The sequence below is a fragment of the Hyperolius riggenbachi genome, chromosome 6, assembly GCF_040937935.1.
Source record: "Hyperolius riggenbachi isolate aHypRig1 chromosome 6, aHypRig1.pri, whole genome shotgun sequence".
Lineage (NCBI taxonomy): Eukaryota > Metazoa > Chordata > Amphibia > Anura > Hyperoliidae > Hyperolius > Hyperolius riggenbachi.
In genome coordinates, this window is record NC_090651.1 from 44030536 (window position 1) to 44045253 (window position 14718).

The following is a 14718-nucleotide window of genomic DNA, read 5'->3' on the forward strand; positions in this document are numbered from 1 at the left end:
TAGTAGGCTTTCGAGCCCATACAGCTTAGAGTAAGACAACATGCATAAAGAGGATGATGTGGTCAAAATACTCATTTGCCTAATAATTCTGCACTCCCTGTATATTGATTGTGACAATGGAAGGTGGAACACAGAGCGAAGGTGGAAATATCACAATCTCCGTTTTGCTCATATTGAATTTAAGGAAGCAGGATGACATAAATGTAGATACAGCGGATAGACATTCGGGGACTTTTGATAGTAGTGTGGAGAGGTCTGGGGCAGAACAATAAATTTGGGTGTCATCAGCATAGAGGTGATATTGAAACCCAAGAGAGCTTATTATTTGTCCCAGGCCGTGGGTGTAAATGGAAAAGAGGAGAGGTCCAAGGACGGAGCCTTGTGGTACTCCCACAGACAGTGTGCGCGGAGAGGAGTTGGTATTGGCATAGGAGACCATGAAGGAACGTCCAGACAGGTAAGAGTTGGTCCAGGAGTTTGCTAGGCCCTTGATTCCCAGTGTTGAGAGGGTCTAGCGAAGTAGGGTATGATCAACAGAGTCAAACACGGAGGACAGATCTAGGAGTATTAGTACCCAAAATCTGCCTTTGGCTCTAGCAACTAGGAGGTCATTGGCAACCTTAGTGAGAACTGTTTCCGTAGAGTGTTGGGGGCGGAAGCCAGATTGGAAGGGGTCCAACAGGGAATTAGCAAAGAGAAAGTTAGACAACTCTGAGTAAATGTTGCGTTCTAATAGTTTGGAGGCAAAGGGAAGGAGAGAGACTGGGCGGTAATTAGAAAGGGCAGTAGAGTCTAAGGAGGGTTTTTTGATTAGGGGTTTTATGATAGCTTGTTTAAATGAATAAGGAAAAATGCCAGTAGAGATGGAAAGGTTAAACAGTGTTGTTAAAGCAGGAATGAAGGGGGAGGAGAGCTGGGGGTTAAGATGAGAGGGAATAGAGTCCAAGGCGCATGTAGTAAGATGAGCTTTAGAGATTAGTGAAGAAAGACACTGTTCAGTTAAGGCAGAGAAGGTTGTTAGCAGGGAGGAGGTTTGAGTGAGTGTGTGGTTATGTAGAGAGGGTTAGTTGATAGTTGGGGGGCTGCCAGGCAGAGAGGAAAAAGGAAGAGGTGATTGGACCGGTGAAGAGGGTTGGTTTTGAAAGCTGTTCTGTAGTGTTTCAATTTTGTTCACTAAGTATGCTGCAAAGTCTTCTGCAGACAAGCATGTGGTTGTAGGTGGAGGCGGAGGGGTGGAGAGCTGAAGGTGCTAAAAAGTTGTTTAGGGTTATGGGATTGTGAAGAAATAAGTGTGGAGAAGTATTGTAACGATCAGTGATGTAACGGATGACCAGAATGAGCTCTATCAGAACAATTATTATTATTATTATTTATTATTATTTTTTATTTATATAGTGCCAACATATTCCGCAGCGCTTTACAAAGCACAATAAGACGACAAGGGGAACATAGATACAACTAACAAATGTACAGCAGAGTTCCAAGCAGCACAAATATTGTTACAAGAACAGTAAACATTAGGAGGATGACCCTGCCCTTGCGGGCTTACAATCTAATGGGTTGTGGGGGACACACTAGGTAAGGGGGTGGAGGATGGATGAGGCAGTGATTCTTTGCCTCTGATTACATTGTGACAGAGAAGTAAATAAGGGCTATAGAATGTTATAAGCTTGTCTGAAAAGGTGTGTTTTAAGAGTGCGTTTGAAGATGTCCAGGTTTGGAGCATGACGTACAGGCTGTGGAAGAGAGTTCCAGATAAGGGATGATGCTCGTGTAAAGTCCTGGATGCGAGCATGAGAGGAGGTGATCAGCTTAGAGGCCAGGAGAATTTCTTGGGAGGAGCGAAGGTTGAGGGAGGGACAATATCTTGAGATTAGTGAGGAGATGTATGGAGGAGACAACTCGTGGAGGGCTTTGTATGTTAGAGTCAGGAGTTTGAACTGGATCCTCTGGGTAATGGGTAACCAGTGGAGAGAACGGCACAGGGGGGCTGCATCGGAAGAGCGTGTGGAAAGGTGAATGAGGCGGGCCGCTGAATTTAGAAGGGATTGGAGAGGTGCTAGCCTGTTTTTTGGTAGGCCACAGAGCAGGGTGTTGCAGTAGTCTAGGCGGGAGACGATTAAGGCATGAACAAGCATTTTGGTGGCTTCTTGTGTGAGGAAGGGACTGATACGGAATATATTTTTGAGCTGGAAATAGCAGGTGGTGGTTAAGGAGGCAATGTGAGGTTTAAAGGAGAGCTCTAAGTCAAGTATAACCCCCAAGCAGCGGGCCTTAGTGGTTGAGGTTATTGGGGTGTTGTCTACCATTATGGTTGCAATTGGTGGTGGTGTAGATAGCGATGGTGGAAAAATCACAATTTCCGTTTTAGTCATGTTGAGTTTGAGGAAGCGGGAGGACATGAATGGAGAAACGGCACGTAGACAGTCAGGGACTCTGGATAGTAGTGAGGACAGGTCAGGAGCTGAGAGATAGATTTGGGTGTCATCCGCATAGAGGTGATACTGGAAGCCAAAAGAGTTGATTAGTTGTCCCAGGCCACGGGTGTAGATTAAGAAAAGAAGTGGCCCAAGAACAGAGCCTTGAGGTACACCAACAGACAGTGGATGTGGAGAGGAATTGGTGTTAGAGAAGGAGACAGTGTAAGAGCGTCCAGAGAGATAAGAGGAGATCCAGGAATGTGCTTGTCCCTTGATTCCTAAAGATGAAAGTGTCTGCAGAAGCAGAGCATGATCAACTGTGTCAAAGGCAGAGGAAAGGTCAAGGAGTATTAGAATAGAGAACTGGCCTTTGGATTTAGCTACAAGTAGGTCATTAGAAACTTTCGTGAGGACAGTTTCAGTGGAATGGTGTGTGCGGAATCCAGATTGAAAGGGGTCAAGTAAGGAGTTGGTAGAGAGAAAGGCAGACAATTCTGAGTGGATGTGACGTTCCAGCAGTTTAGAAGCAAAGGGGAGGAGTGAGAGACAGGACGGTAGTTGGATAGAGAAGTTGGATCAAGAGAGGGTTTTTTGATAAGTGGTGTGATGATAGCTTGTTTGAATAACGAAGGAAAAGTGCCAGTGGAGATAGACAGGTTGAATAGAGTTGTTAGAGCGGGATTAAAGGAGGAGGAAAGCTGGGGGATTAGATGAGAGGGAATGGGGTCCAGGGCACAGGTAGTGAGATGCGCTTTGGAGATTAGTGAGGAAAGACACTGTTCAGTTAGTGTGGTGAAAGATGTTAGAGTGGGAGAGTGGTCGTGTGGAGCGGGGGGAAGGCAGTTAGTGGTGGGCGAGGGTGCAGGCGGATAGAAGGAATTTATAGGTGACGGTTGAGCTGGTAACAATGGTTGTGTGTTGAAGCTATTACGTATTGCATCAATCTTGCTTGTAAAGTATGATGCAAAGTCGTCGGCTGACAGACATGTGGTAGGGGGAGGAGGTGGGGGACGAAGTAGGGAGTTAAAGGTGTTGAACAATTGTTTTGGGTTGTGGGACTGTGAGGAGATGAGTGAGGAGAAATAAGACTGCTTAGCAGAGGTGAGGGCATACCTGAGCTCCTGCATAGTTTGTTTATAGTGATTGAAGTCCTCTACAGCAGTGCTTTTTCTCCAGCACCTTTCTGCCACCCTGGAGCGCCTTTTCATCTGTTTGATTTGATCAGTGAGCCAGGGCTGCCGGTTAGTTTGGCGGGGGCAGGTGGTGGTGAGTGGAACGGCTGAATTCATGGCAGAGGAGACTACACTAAATAAGTAACTGGATGCTGCCTCAGGGTCAGTGTAGGAAGACAGAGTACTTAGAGGTTGCAAGGCCTCAGTCAGGGAATTCACATCCAGGTTGCGGTAATTCCTGCGCGTGACAGTATGGTGTAGTGTTGGAGGAGTTGACGGTAGAGAAGAATTGATTGAGAAGGTAAGAAGGTTGTGGTCTGAAAGGGGAAGCGGAGTGTTATGAAAGCTTGGAATAGAACAGAGGGGGGTAAAGACAAGGTCAAGAGTGTGGCCGTCTTTGTGGGTGGAAGTGGAGGACCATTGTGCGAGGTCAAACGAGGAGGTGAGAGAGAGCAGTTTGGTGGCAGTAGGGCAGTTAGTGTCGATGGGTATATTAAAATATCCAATGATGATAGCGGGTATATCATTGGAGAGGAACTGGAGAAGCCATGCTGAAAAGTGATCAATGAAAGTAGAGGCTGGGCCAGGCGGGCGGTAGATAACAGCAATCAGGATGTGGTATGGAGAATAGAGACGGACAGCATGAACTTCAAAGGATGAGAGTGAGAGTGCGGCCACTGTGTGAGTGGCTTAAAGGGAAGGTTCAGGGAGGGTGGGTAAAAAATAGAAATCAATTTCCACTTAACTGGGGCTTCCTCCAGCCCGTGGCAGGCAGGAGGTGCCCTCGCCGCCGCTCCGCAGGCTCCCGGTGGTCTGCGGTGGCCGACCCGACCTGGCCAGGCCGGCTGCCAGGTCGGGCTCTTCTACGCTCCAAGGCCCGGAACTTCTGCGTCCCACGCCGGCGTGCTGACGTCATCGGACGTCCTCCGGGCTCTACTGCGCAGGCGCAGTAGTTCTGCGCCTGCGCAGTAGAGCCCGGAGGACGTCCGATGACGTCAGCGCGCCGGCGTGGGACGCAGAAGTTCCGGGCCTTGGAGCGCAGAAGAGCCCGACCTGGCAGCCGGCCTGGCCAGGTCGGGTCGGCCACCGGAGACCACCGGGAGCCTGCGGAGCTGCGGCGAGAGCACCTCCTGCCTGCCACGGGCTGGAGGAAGCCCCAGGTAAGTGGAAATTGATTTCTATTTTTTACCCACCCTCCCTGAACCTTCCCTTTAAAAGAGCAGTGTTCAGAGAGGAGGATCCCCACTCCGCCTCCCTGTTTGTGGCCAGGTCTAGGGGCATGACTAAATTTTAGACCATCATATGATAGAGCAGCTGGAGACACTGTGTCTGATGGAGTTATCCATGTTTCGGTTAGCCCCAGGAAGGTGAAAGTGTTGGAGATAAACAAGTCATGAATAAAGGCCAGTTTATTACAAATGGAGCTGCCAGGAACCTGAAAGCTCACAAACTTGGTCATTGAGTGATTGTGTGTCAAGAACCGGAGCCAAAACCAAATTTCACTGGGAAAATATAACCTGCAGCCATTTTTACACTGTTAATGGCACTGTTAGTGTAAAAAAGGAAAAACAGCAGTCATTTGTGTGCTTGGCACTGTACATACACATGTCTATCTCATGATGTCACTTGTCACCTCGAAAGGCCTTTAAAGGTACTCCAGTGAAAATAATATAATAAAAAAGTGCTTAATTTTTACAATAATTATGTATAAATGATTTAGTCAGTGTTCGCCCATTGTAAAATCTTTCCACTCCCTGACTTACATTCTGACATTTATCACATGGTGACATTTTTACTGCTGGCAGGTTATGTCAGTGGAAGGAGATGCTGCTTGCTTTTTTGGCAGTTGGAAACAGCTGTAAATAGCTGTTATTTCCCAAAATGCAACAAGGCTCCCACAGTGTGAGGTCAGAACCATGGTCCTGACATCACACTGTGGGAGGGGTTTCATCACAATATCAGCCATACAGAGCCCCCTGATGATCCGTTTGAGAAAAGGAAAAGATTTCTCATGGGAAAGGGGGTATCAGCTACTGATTGGGATGAAGTTCAATCCTTGGTTATGGTTTCTCTTTAACTTCTACTAGGGCTTATCTTCGGGGTAGGGCTTATATTTCGAGCAAGCTCAAAATTCCAGCTAGGGCTTATTTTCAGGGTAGGTCTTATGTTCAGGAAAAGAGGCTAAGTGTGTAAGTGTAGAATTAAAAGCTATGAATATTTGTAATAACATTAGTATCCAGATGCTCACAAAACAGAGCAGCCACTGTCAAAACAGATGGAGAGATTTCCTCATTTCTACGAAGGTAAGGCCCCTGTGACACTTAAAAAAAAAATGAGTACTAACGCACACTAACGCATACTAACGCATTACGTGTAAAAGGGCCCTAAGTCTTTCTGGAACTGTGTGAAGTGGTCGCTCTCCAACAATAGGACAATTAAAGACTGTCACTATCTTCGGATTTACAAGTTAAGTATGCCTGAAGAAGGAATGTAACATTTTGAAAGCTTGCAATTAACTATGTACAGTAAGTCATTAAAGGTATTACCCGAATAAAAGTTTGTTGGTTTGATGTCTGCATAGATTCAGTTTTGAAGTAAAAAATGGAGTGTAGTTATTGAAAACACCCAATAGAGATAAAAACTACCTCCTGGGATAACTAATAGCCAATATAATAGCTATAATAAATTTTATCAAGCGAAGCGAACACCATGTATCGTGTTTTGCAGCTGACCAGGCTTCCTCAGGTAAAGTGCCAATTAGCAGTAGTTGTAGGGTTTGAGTACCATCCACTACTGCTAATTGACACTTTATACTCGATGATGAAATGTGGTCACCTACAAAACTCAATATTTGGTGCTTCATAAAATGTATTTTAACTGTTGTATTGGCCATTAGTCTTCCCAGGAGGTAAGACTTTCATTTACTCCCTTTTAGTATTTCTTTTTTCCCCATTTTCAGAGCCTGCTATTCCTTTACCTTCATAGCCTATATATTATTCATTTAGTTTTTATCAGAGGCGCAGCTATAAACCATGGAGCTCCATAGCAAAATTTTGATCTCCCCCCAAATTTTTTTAAGGTACCCTTGTGCCTCAGGTAGCCCCCTTGTATAGGTGGCTAGAGATACCCTTCAGTATAGGTGACCAGATTAGCTTCACAGCACAGATAGCTCAGGTCCCACCATACTGTATAGGTAACCAGATTAGCCCCCTCCATACGCAGAGTAGCAAGCAGGGCACTCCAAACCTAAATGATCAATGCTCAGCCTATTCTAAATGTTCTATGTTCATCACATCAAGCCAGGCCAGGTTATTAGTTTCATGAAAACTCTTTGTTGATGTTCATGAGGACCATCTACACGAATGAAAAAACGTTTAATATTTTTAAATTTTGTATTGCGTCAATAAAGTTTTTGTTCATTTTTGTACTGCAAGACTGTGTTATGGTATTTTTCCTGAAGGACAATAGTTCTCTCTAAATAAGCAGATGTTTATAGTGGGTGTGGTGGATCATCTATAAGAGGACTCTTTTTTTGCCCTTTTTATTGAAAAAGGGTTTTCTCAAATATATATTACCCCTCTTGGATATGGGCCCCATAGCAACTGCTATGGTGATCCCTAAACCACTGGCCCTTATGATAAAGGGTATTTTATCTAAGATGCATAATGTTTCTAATGAAACTATATGCTTTTTATTGCTCTATCACGACTTCCAGCCTGGGAGAGAGAATAGAAAATAGAAAATCAGGCCTAGGAATTCTTGGAAATCAACTGAGTTTGTCAAAGAAGAACGTGATACTTCAGCATTCCGACATCAATGGTGACTGAGGATCATTGAAAAGCTCGGGTCCCATTTAGCGAATCCTGCTTTCCTTTATTAATGGCCTGGGAAAGGCCGCGGGCAGAATAATTGTGCAGATTATATAGATTATACATCACCGAGCAATCAATGGAATCCACCCTGTTCCCCGGACATCTCTCGGCCTGTCTGTATAAATGATATGGAGATAGCCCTGGAGCCTAGCAAAGCGATATAGCATTATCGCCTCTACTTCTCTGCACCATTGTGGAGCTGCATATCAGAAGCATATCATTTGAGAGGCAGATATTTTGGATTCACGAGAAAAGGGGGCAAGAGCACTTACAGAAAAAACAACACCGAAATTAACCTTCTTTGCTGCAAATCGCGGATTTGATCATGTCCACGATACGTGGCAAAGAAGGTAAACTTCGGCGCCCCAAGGCGTCTGATTAGTGGCAAACAATGTAAATTTTGGCACCTGAGAGAATTGCGGGCTAAGAGGGCTTATGGAAATGCAAACTTTGGCATTGCATAGCAGGGGACAGAATTTACCTTCTTTGCTGCGTATTGCGGGTTTGTGGCAGAGAAGGGTTTAAGATTAGGGGAGGAGGGTTAGGATTAGGCACCACGGGAGGGGTCGGAGTGTTTGGATTAGGCATCACCAGAATGGGCGGGGGTTAGACACCATCAGGGGGAGGCTTATGGTTAGGCACCACTAATGGGGGTTCTTAGGCACCACCGGGGGGGGGGGGGGGTTAGAGTTAGGCACCACCGGGGGGGGGGACGGGCTTTAGGGTTAAGGTGGCCGATAATGATCCAACCTTTTTTCTTAAATCTTACCAAATCTATGTAGTATAAAGGTAAACTGAGTGAATATACTGAATGGATAATTTAGGCAGTTCATACATAGAAATGGTCATATTGGATGAAAAAAATTTGGATTATTAGTGGCCACCATTAGGCATCGATAGAGGGGGACAAGGGGTTCTGTGTTAGAGGAGGTTTAGGTTTAGCCATAGTAAAATATCAGTAAACATTGACGATCAGGGGCGTAACTAGACTTAATAGGGCCCCCCTGCAAAAAATAAAGCATGGGGCCCCGTTGGTCCCTGAACCCCATGCGCGTTGTGTGATCGGGAGACGGCGAATAGCAGCAGAGAGTGTTTTGCTGTGAAGCAGCATCTAGAAGCAGGAAAAATTACACATGCTAATTGGCAGCACTTGGGGAGAGGAAGGAGGAGGGGCCCCAAAGCCTCGGCCCCCCTGTGATGGCAGGGGATGCAGGGGTTATGGCTACGCCCATGTTGATGATATTTTACTATCAGAATCCAGCAGTAGAATATAGCTAATGTCAGCAATAGTCTACTAGTGGCAATCCCCTGCAGTTTTTTTCAGACGCCTTTTTTTTCATGTAGGGGAAATTTCCTTGTCTTTGTAAATTTTTAAGTCGATTTATTTTCCTTTCTATCTTTCTTCCTTTTTCAGTATTTTTTATACAATTTTTTTTCCTTTTTTATCATCAAACCTTTACAATAGCCAGCAAAGAGGACACAGAGAAACAATAAATGAGAAGATGGATGGGTGGAAGTGAGCCCGCTGCCGTTCCCTCGTCTTACCTTCTGTTGGTCTTGGCATCCTGTCTGATGAGAACATGGCATTGTTTTCTTCTATTGCTGCGAAGAGATTGATTGAAACATTAATGCCTTCTATATTGTGCTGCTTTGTGAAAATGTGATAGATGTCTCAATTGTTGGAAAATGAAATCTCTCAAAACATTTCATAGTCCTGACATTCATTTTTCAGCCGTAAATATTACTGAGTTCGGGATCCTAATCGGTTTACATTTTCCACTAGTTTAGTATAAAATTGCAGCAATGTTAGGAGATCTGAGATATCCGACAAAGGTCAAAATGTGCAGAGGAGGATCGTTCCCGTCTGCAGGAGGTAGCTAAGTCCAGGTCATACTGGTCAATCAATTTATTGCAGCAAAGACAACACACAAAAAAAATCCTAAAACCTGTATGTTTATCCTGCTACTCTATTCCTTAACCTTCCTGGCGGTAACCCCGAACGTAGTTCGGGGTAAGCCGCGCAGGAGGTTTTCTCAGGCCCTGCTGGGCCGATTTGCGTAATTTTTTTTTTGCTGGACGCAGCTAGCACTTTGCTAGCTGCGCCAGCACACCGATCGCCGCCGCCCCGCGCCGATTCGCCGCCCCCCTAGACCCCCGCCAGGCAGCACTAAGGGGTGGATCGGGACTCCCTTAGACGTCACAACGTCCATGACGTCGGTAACGTCATCCCGCCAGTTCTTTGAACGGGATTTCCTGATCGCCTATCGCCGGAGGTGATCGGAGGGGCTGGGGGGATGCCGCCGAGTAGTGGCTATCATGTAGCGAGCCCTAGGCTCGCTACATGATTTTAAAAAAAAATGAAAAAAAACGGAAGCGCTGTTTTTAATACACCGCTAGGGAGGTTAATAAAAAATAAAAAAAACTGAATCAAGGAAATGCGCCTCAGGTTAGATACTTACCTAAGGAGCGTTAAGGCCATCCTGGCAGGCCTGGTCTGGCCCATGATGCCAAGTGAGGCGACTTCCTCAGGTGGCAGAAGTCTGGGGGCAGCAACAGGCAGAAATAGGAAGTAAAGAGAATGCCTGGCCAACCTATACTGGGGGCAACTGTACCTGGCTAACCTATACTGGGGGCAACTGTACTTAGCTACCACTACTGGGATCACCTATGCCTGGCTACTTACCTATACTGAGGTTGTTTGGGCGGGGGCTCACTGCAGCTGTAATGTGCGGTGCTAATTGTCGGGTGCTGTGCGATCATTCCGATTCGGGGGTTGGGGGGCGCATCCTCACTAGTTTGCCTAAGGCCTCGTTCACATCTGCTGCGCTGAAAAACGTGTTAAAGCGCAGGGTAAAAAACGCATGCGCTTGTGCGCGCTTTCGTCCGCGTTTCTGTGCGTTGCGCTGCACTTCTTTAAAGCATGTTTTGCTTGTTGTACCAGCAGCAGTTGTCAATAAAACTTTGTTTTTGTATGTAAATGTATTTTTTTCTCCAATTAGGGGTAAAAAACGCATGCGCTTCTATGCGCTTGTACGCGCTTCTATGCGCTAAAAAAGCGGACCCATTCACTTGCATTGCTGTGGACCAAATACATTTAGCATTGCCAAAGCAAAACAAAACATTAACATGGGGGGGGGGGGGGGGGGGGTTGTAGGAATAGGGGAAGGATACAGGCATACAGTCCATAGGGGTGTGGAGGATGTGAGGGATGGTATGGGGGGCTGAGATATATAGTCCATAGGGGAGGGGAGTATGGGGTTATACAGTCCATGTGGTGTCATGTTTCTCTGGTGGCAGGCTGTGACATATCGGGCAGCTATTTTCACAGTTTTTTTCTTCTTCCCCCAGTAGGATGAAGAGTTTCCTCCCCTTATCTGTGGAGGTGAAATCTGGGATGTGGGCGGAAAGTCTCTGGAAGTGGGCGGTCCTCACAGGTGCATATTTGCTGCAGTGTAGCAGGAAGTGGGCCTCATCCTCAAGGACCCCTTGGTCACTCTGCCTGCACAGTCTCTCCTCCCGGGGCTTCCATGTCTGTCTGTGTCGCCCTGTCTCTAAATCCAGGTCAGAAGGGAATCACCGCATACTAACGCCAAAAACCCCGGGCCACACTGCACCCCTGCCGCCAACACTCTGAAGCTGTCCTAAAGGTTATTATGCCGCTGCTTATCTTTTAGAGCAGAAAGAAAGTTCTGAGTTCAGGAGTGCGGGAACCAGAGCGGAAGCAACCTCATGTATTTACCATATATATCAGTGGGAACATTAGAGAAAACGCCTACCCTGCTCTCTGTTTCATCCTTCACTGCACAGCTTGCTTCTTATCAGCCCTGATAAAATCCTCGACTGAGCATTCAGTCTGGCTTTGTTCAGGAATCTTTATAGCTGAGTCTGTCTTCTGTGCTATCGTTTCAACCCCAAGCCTGCCCCCTTGTGGCTCTGCTCAGGAATCATTATAGCTCAGTCATTATAGCAAAGCCAGACTGAATGCTCAGTCTGGGATTTTATCTGGGCTGATAAGAAGCAATCTGAACAGTAAATAATGAAACAGAAAGCAAGGTAGGGGTTTTCTCTAATGTTCCCACTGATATATATATGGTATATATGAATATATGAGGATGCTTCATCTCTGGTTCACTTTAAGCACTCATCCCCACTGCAGTAACTGGTCATCAGGGTGGTTGTCATCCCCATAGCTCGAAGGTTGGGCGATAAGTCACTGAACAAGCAGGCTCAGGTGGCTGCTGCAAATAATGAGCTCTAAACGCGTCCTCCGGCACACGAGAAAAACATCACATAGATTTAATGAATCAGGTGTCCAGTAAGCTGCGGTATCCCGCAGTCATAAATGCACTAGAAACCTCAGGCTACGGCGGCGCTATTGAATCCGCCCCGCCGTGTCCTGTACCCACTCAGAAGTGACATTTCAGATGAAAATACCATTTCCTTCTTTTTTGACGAGTGTATTTCATTAGCAGGAAATCCACCTACCTGTTCTCCATCAGTCGTTTAGCTGTAGCTGCCGATGCTTTTAATCCAGCTGAGCTGAAAGCTGATAGTCAGATTTTTCTATCACTTTCAACTTGAAAGTAAAGATCCGACTGACTGTATTACAGAAGGATTTCCACTGAAAGCAATCTCCGCCGGCGTCCCACAATAGCCTCACGCGGTGTCCGGGTCCCAGCTGGTGACATTCTATTGTGCCGTGCTCAACATTTTTAATCGATTAAATGCATCTTGTACTGATATTGGACGGACCGCGCCGGCCCATGCGGCGAGCCGCGCATTGTGTAAACAGCAAAAGAAGCCTCATTTTTTGGTAATGACATACAAAGTTTGGTCTTTTGTAGTCTTCTGAAAGAACTCTGATAACAAAGTCGCTTGGGGATTCCTGACATTTTGAAAAGGGGAATAAAAAAAACCACCATTCGCGTTATTGATCAGACTATTTTAAATTCTTTCAGATGTGACTTAACACCACGGCTTTGGTTTAAGAACATTTCAAAAGATCTGACAAGTGAGAGTCCTGCGGGGAGGAGAGGGAGGCTGGAGGGAAAATGAACGTTCTTTATGCTTCTTAGCAGACAGGATATCATGCAGGCTCAATCTGGAACAAGTTTGTAGGTCAGGTGTTTCAACAAACTGACCTTCCTAATTTACGTATTTGTTCCAGGTGAAAGACTCATTGGTATTCATAGGCGTATCTAGAGGGGTACAGGTATGGCTCTTGCCATGGGCGCCTCGACATCCCCCATGCTGCGCCACCATACCTGCCCAGGTGCCTGCCAAGTCCCTAGAGAAGGCACACAGTGACCGCGAAGCACCTCAGATGCAGATGTGATGTAATTGGTCACTTCCCCCACGTGAAGCACCCTTTCTCTTTGGTCACCACTGATCTGAGGTCTGTGAGTAATGGAGAGGCTATTGACACCAATCCAATGTCCTAACGGGGGAAGGAAGGGGCACTACCTGTACTATGAACGAGCTTAAAGGACCACTATTGCGAAATTGTAAAATTTTATGTACATGTAAACATACACAAATAAGAAGTATACTGGTAGGTGATCAGAGGCGCCAGCAGAATAAAATTAATATAAAATTGTTAAGAATTGCCAGGAGGGAAAGTGGTGGACTTCCCCTCAATAATTAGACATCAAGGTCTGTCATCGAATCAAACGAATACATTTATTCAATAGTACCCCAAAATCTGCAACGCATTTCGTGGGAGCAGACCCACTTCTTCAGGCAATAAAACGGGGACAACAAACACTGTGAACAAAGGACAGAGGGTATTGCTATAAGATTGCCGCAAATAACAAACATACAAAAGAAAAAAAAAATCACAAAACGATGATATAGCAATGATCATATATCAAAAATCAGGATAATGGTAATGTAACAAAAGTAGGGACTAAATCCATAGGTGGCACATGAGCTAAGTGGAGTATCCAGATGTATACATAGGGGTATTAACATATGTACAGACAATAGAAGTTGATGAAATTATAATAACAACAATAAGTATAAAAGATAGGGACAATAACTATATATACTAAGTTCATACATTTGCTAGATCAAAAGCCATAACAATGTAAAACAGGATGGTAATATATCAATAAAAGAACAAAAATCAAAGTTGGCAATTAAATTTGTACAGAAGATAAAAAGGATGAAAAAATAGGGATGATAATAATTATGTGTTAAATACTTAAGGCATTAAAAAATAAATAAAAAATGTATATATATATATATATATATATATATAAAAAAGTGTATATTGCTGAAGGAGTGTCCCAATATAGGGTGGAGACATGTGAAGGTCATGATTGAACCTATTTTTCCGTCCTTAAAACATGAAGGGACGTGGGAAAAAAAATCCCTCCATGCCAGCCCCACAACAAACCTTTCTACTGCAATGTGCAGAGTTCATTCTTCATAATAACATATTCACTTTCAATGACCAAATTTTCCATCAGGTAAGCGGGACAGCTATGGGTAGTTCCTTCGCCCCTTCATATGCAAACCTCACTATGGGTCTATTTGAACATATGAAATTTTCACAAGACAGCCAATTTTCTGGAAACATTATATTCTATAAACGTTATATAGATGATCTCATATTCATTTGGAAGGGTGACACCTCCATCATTCCCCACTTCATAGCTTTCCTTAACTCCAACCCAGCGGGACTTCAGTTCACACACCACCACCACCATTCCACTATCGAGTATTTAGACCTGGTACTCTACATAGAATCTAATCAAATTAAAACAAAGACTTATTTTAAACCGGTTGACGCCAACAACTACATACACTTCAACAGTTTCCATCACCATCCCTGGATTACCAATACACCATACAGCCAATTTAGGAGAATATACAGAAACTGCACAGACCAAACAGAATACAATATACAATCTGAAATCTTGATAACAAAATTTTCAGAACGCCAATACCCCAGAAAACTTATTAAAGATGCCAAAGCAAGGGCCAAATATCACACTACCCCAGGGACTCCCATCGAACCTATTACTAAGACAGGCCCTCCTAGATTCATCACCCAATATAATGCGCAACACTCAAAGATCCGAAATATACTTAATAACAGATGGGAAATCCTGCTACAGGACCCCTACCTAGGGCCAATCTTACCCAAAACCCCACCAATCACCTACAGAAGAGCACCCAACCTTCGGAGCATCATAGCACCAAGCAAATTGCGCCCACTCCTACAGGATTCTCCAGATCGCTCCGCACCGC

The 14718-nt window shown here is 45.0% G+C and overlaps 1 protein-coding gene across 1 annotated transcript in view; it reads right to left on the reverse strand.

Moving 5' to 3' along the window:
• The window catches only part of ST6GALNAC5 (ST6 N-acetylgalactosaminide alpha-2,6-sialyltransferase 5), a 379731-nt gene extending 370703 nt beyond the window's left edge, over positions 1 to 9028 (reverse strand). The window contains exon 1 of the mRNA XM_068239195.1: positions 9010 to 9028. The gene's annotated coding sequence lies outside the window, so the exon portion shown is untranslated. The remainder of the gene's footprint in view (positions 1 to 9009) is intronic.
• Between the last annotated feature and the right edge of the window lie 5690 nt (positions 9029 to 14718).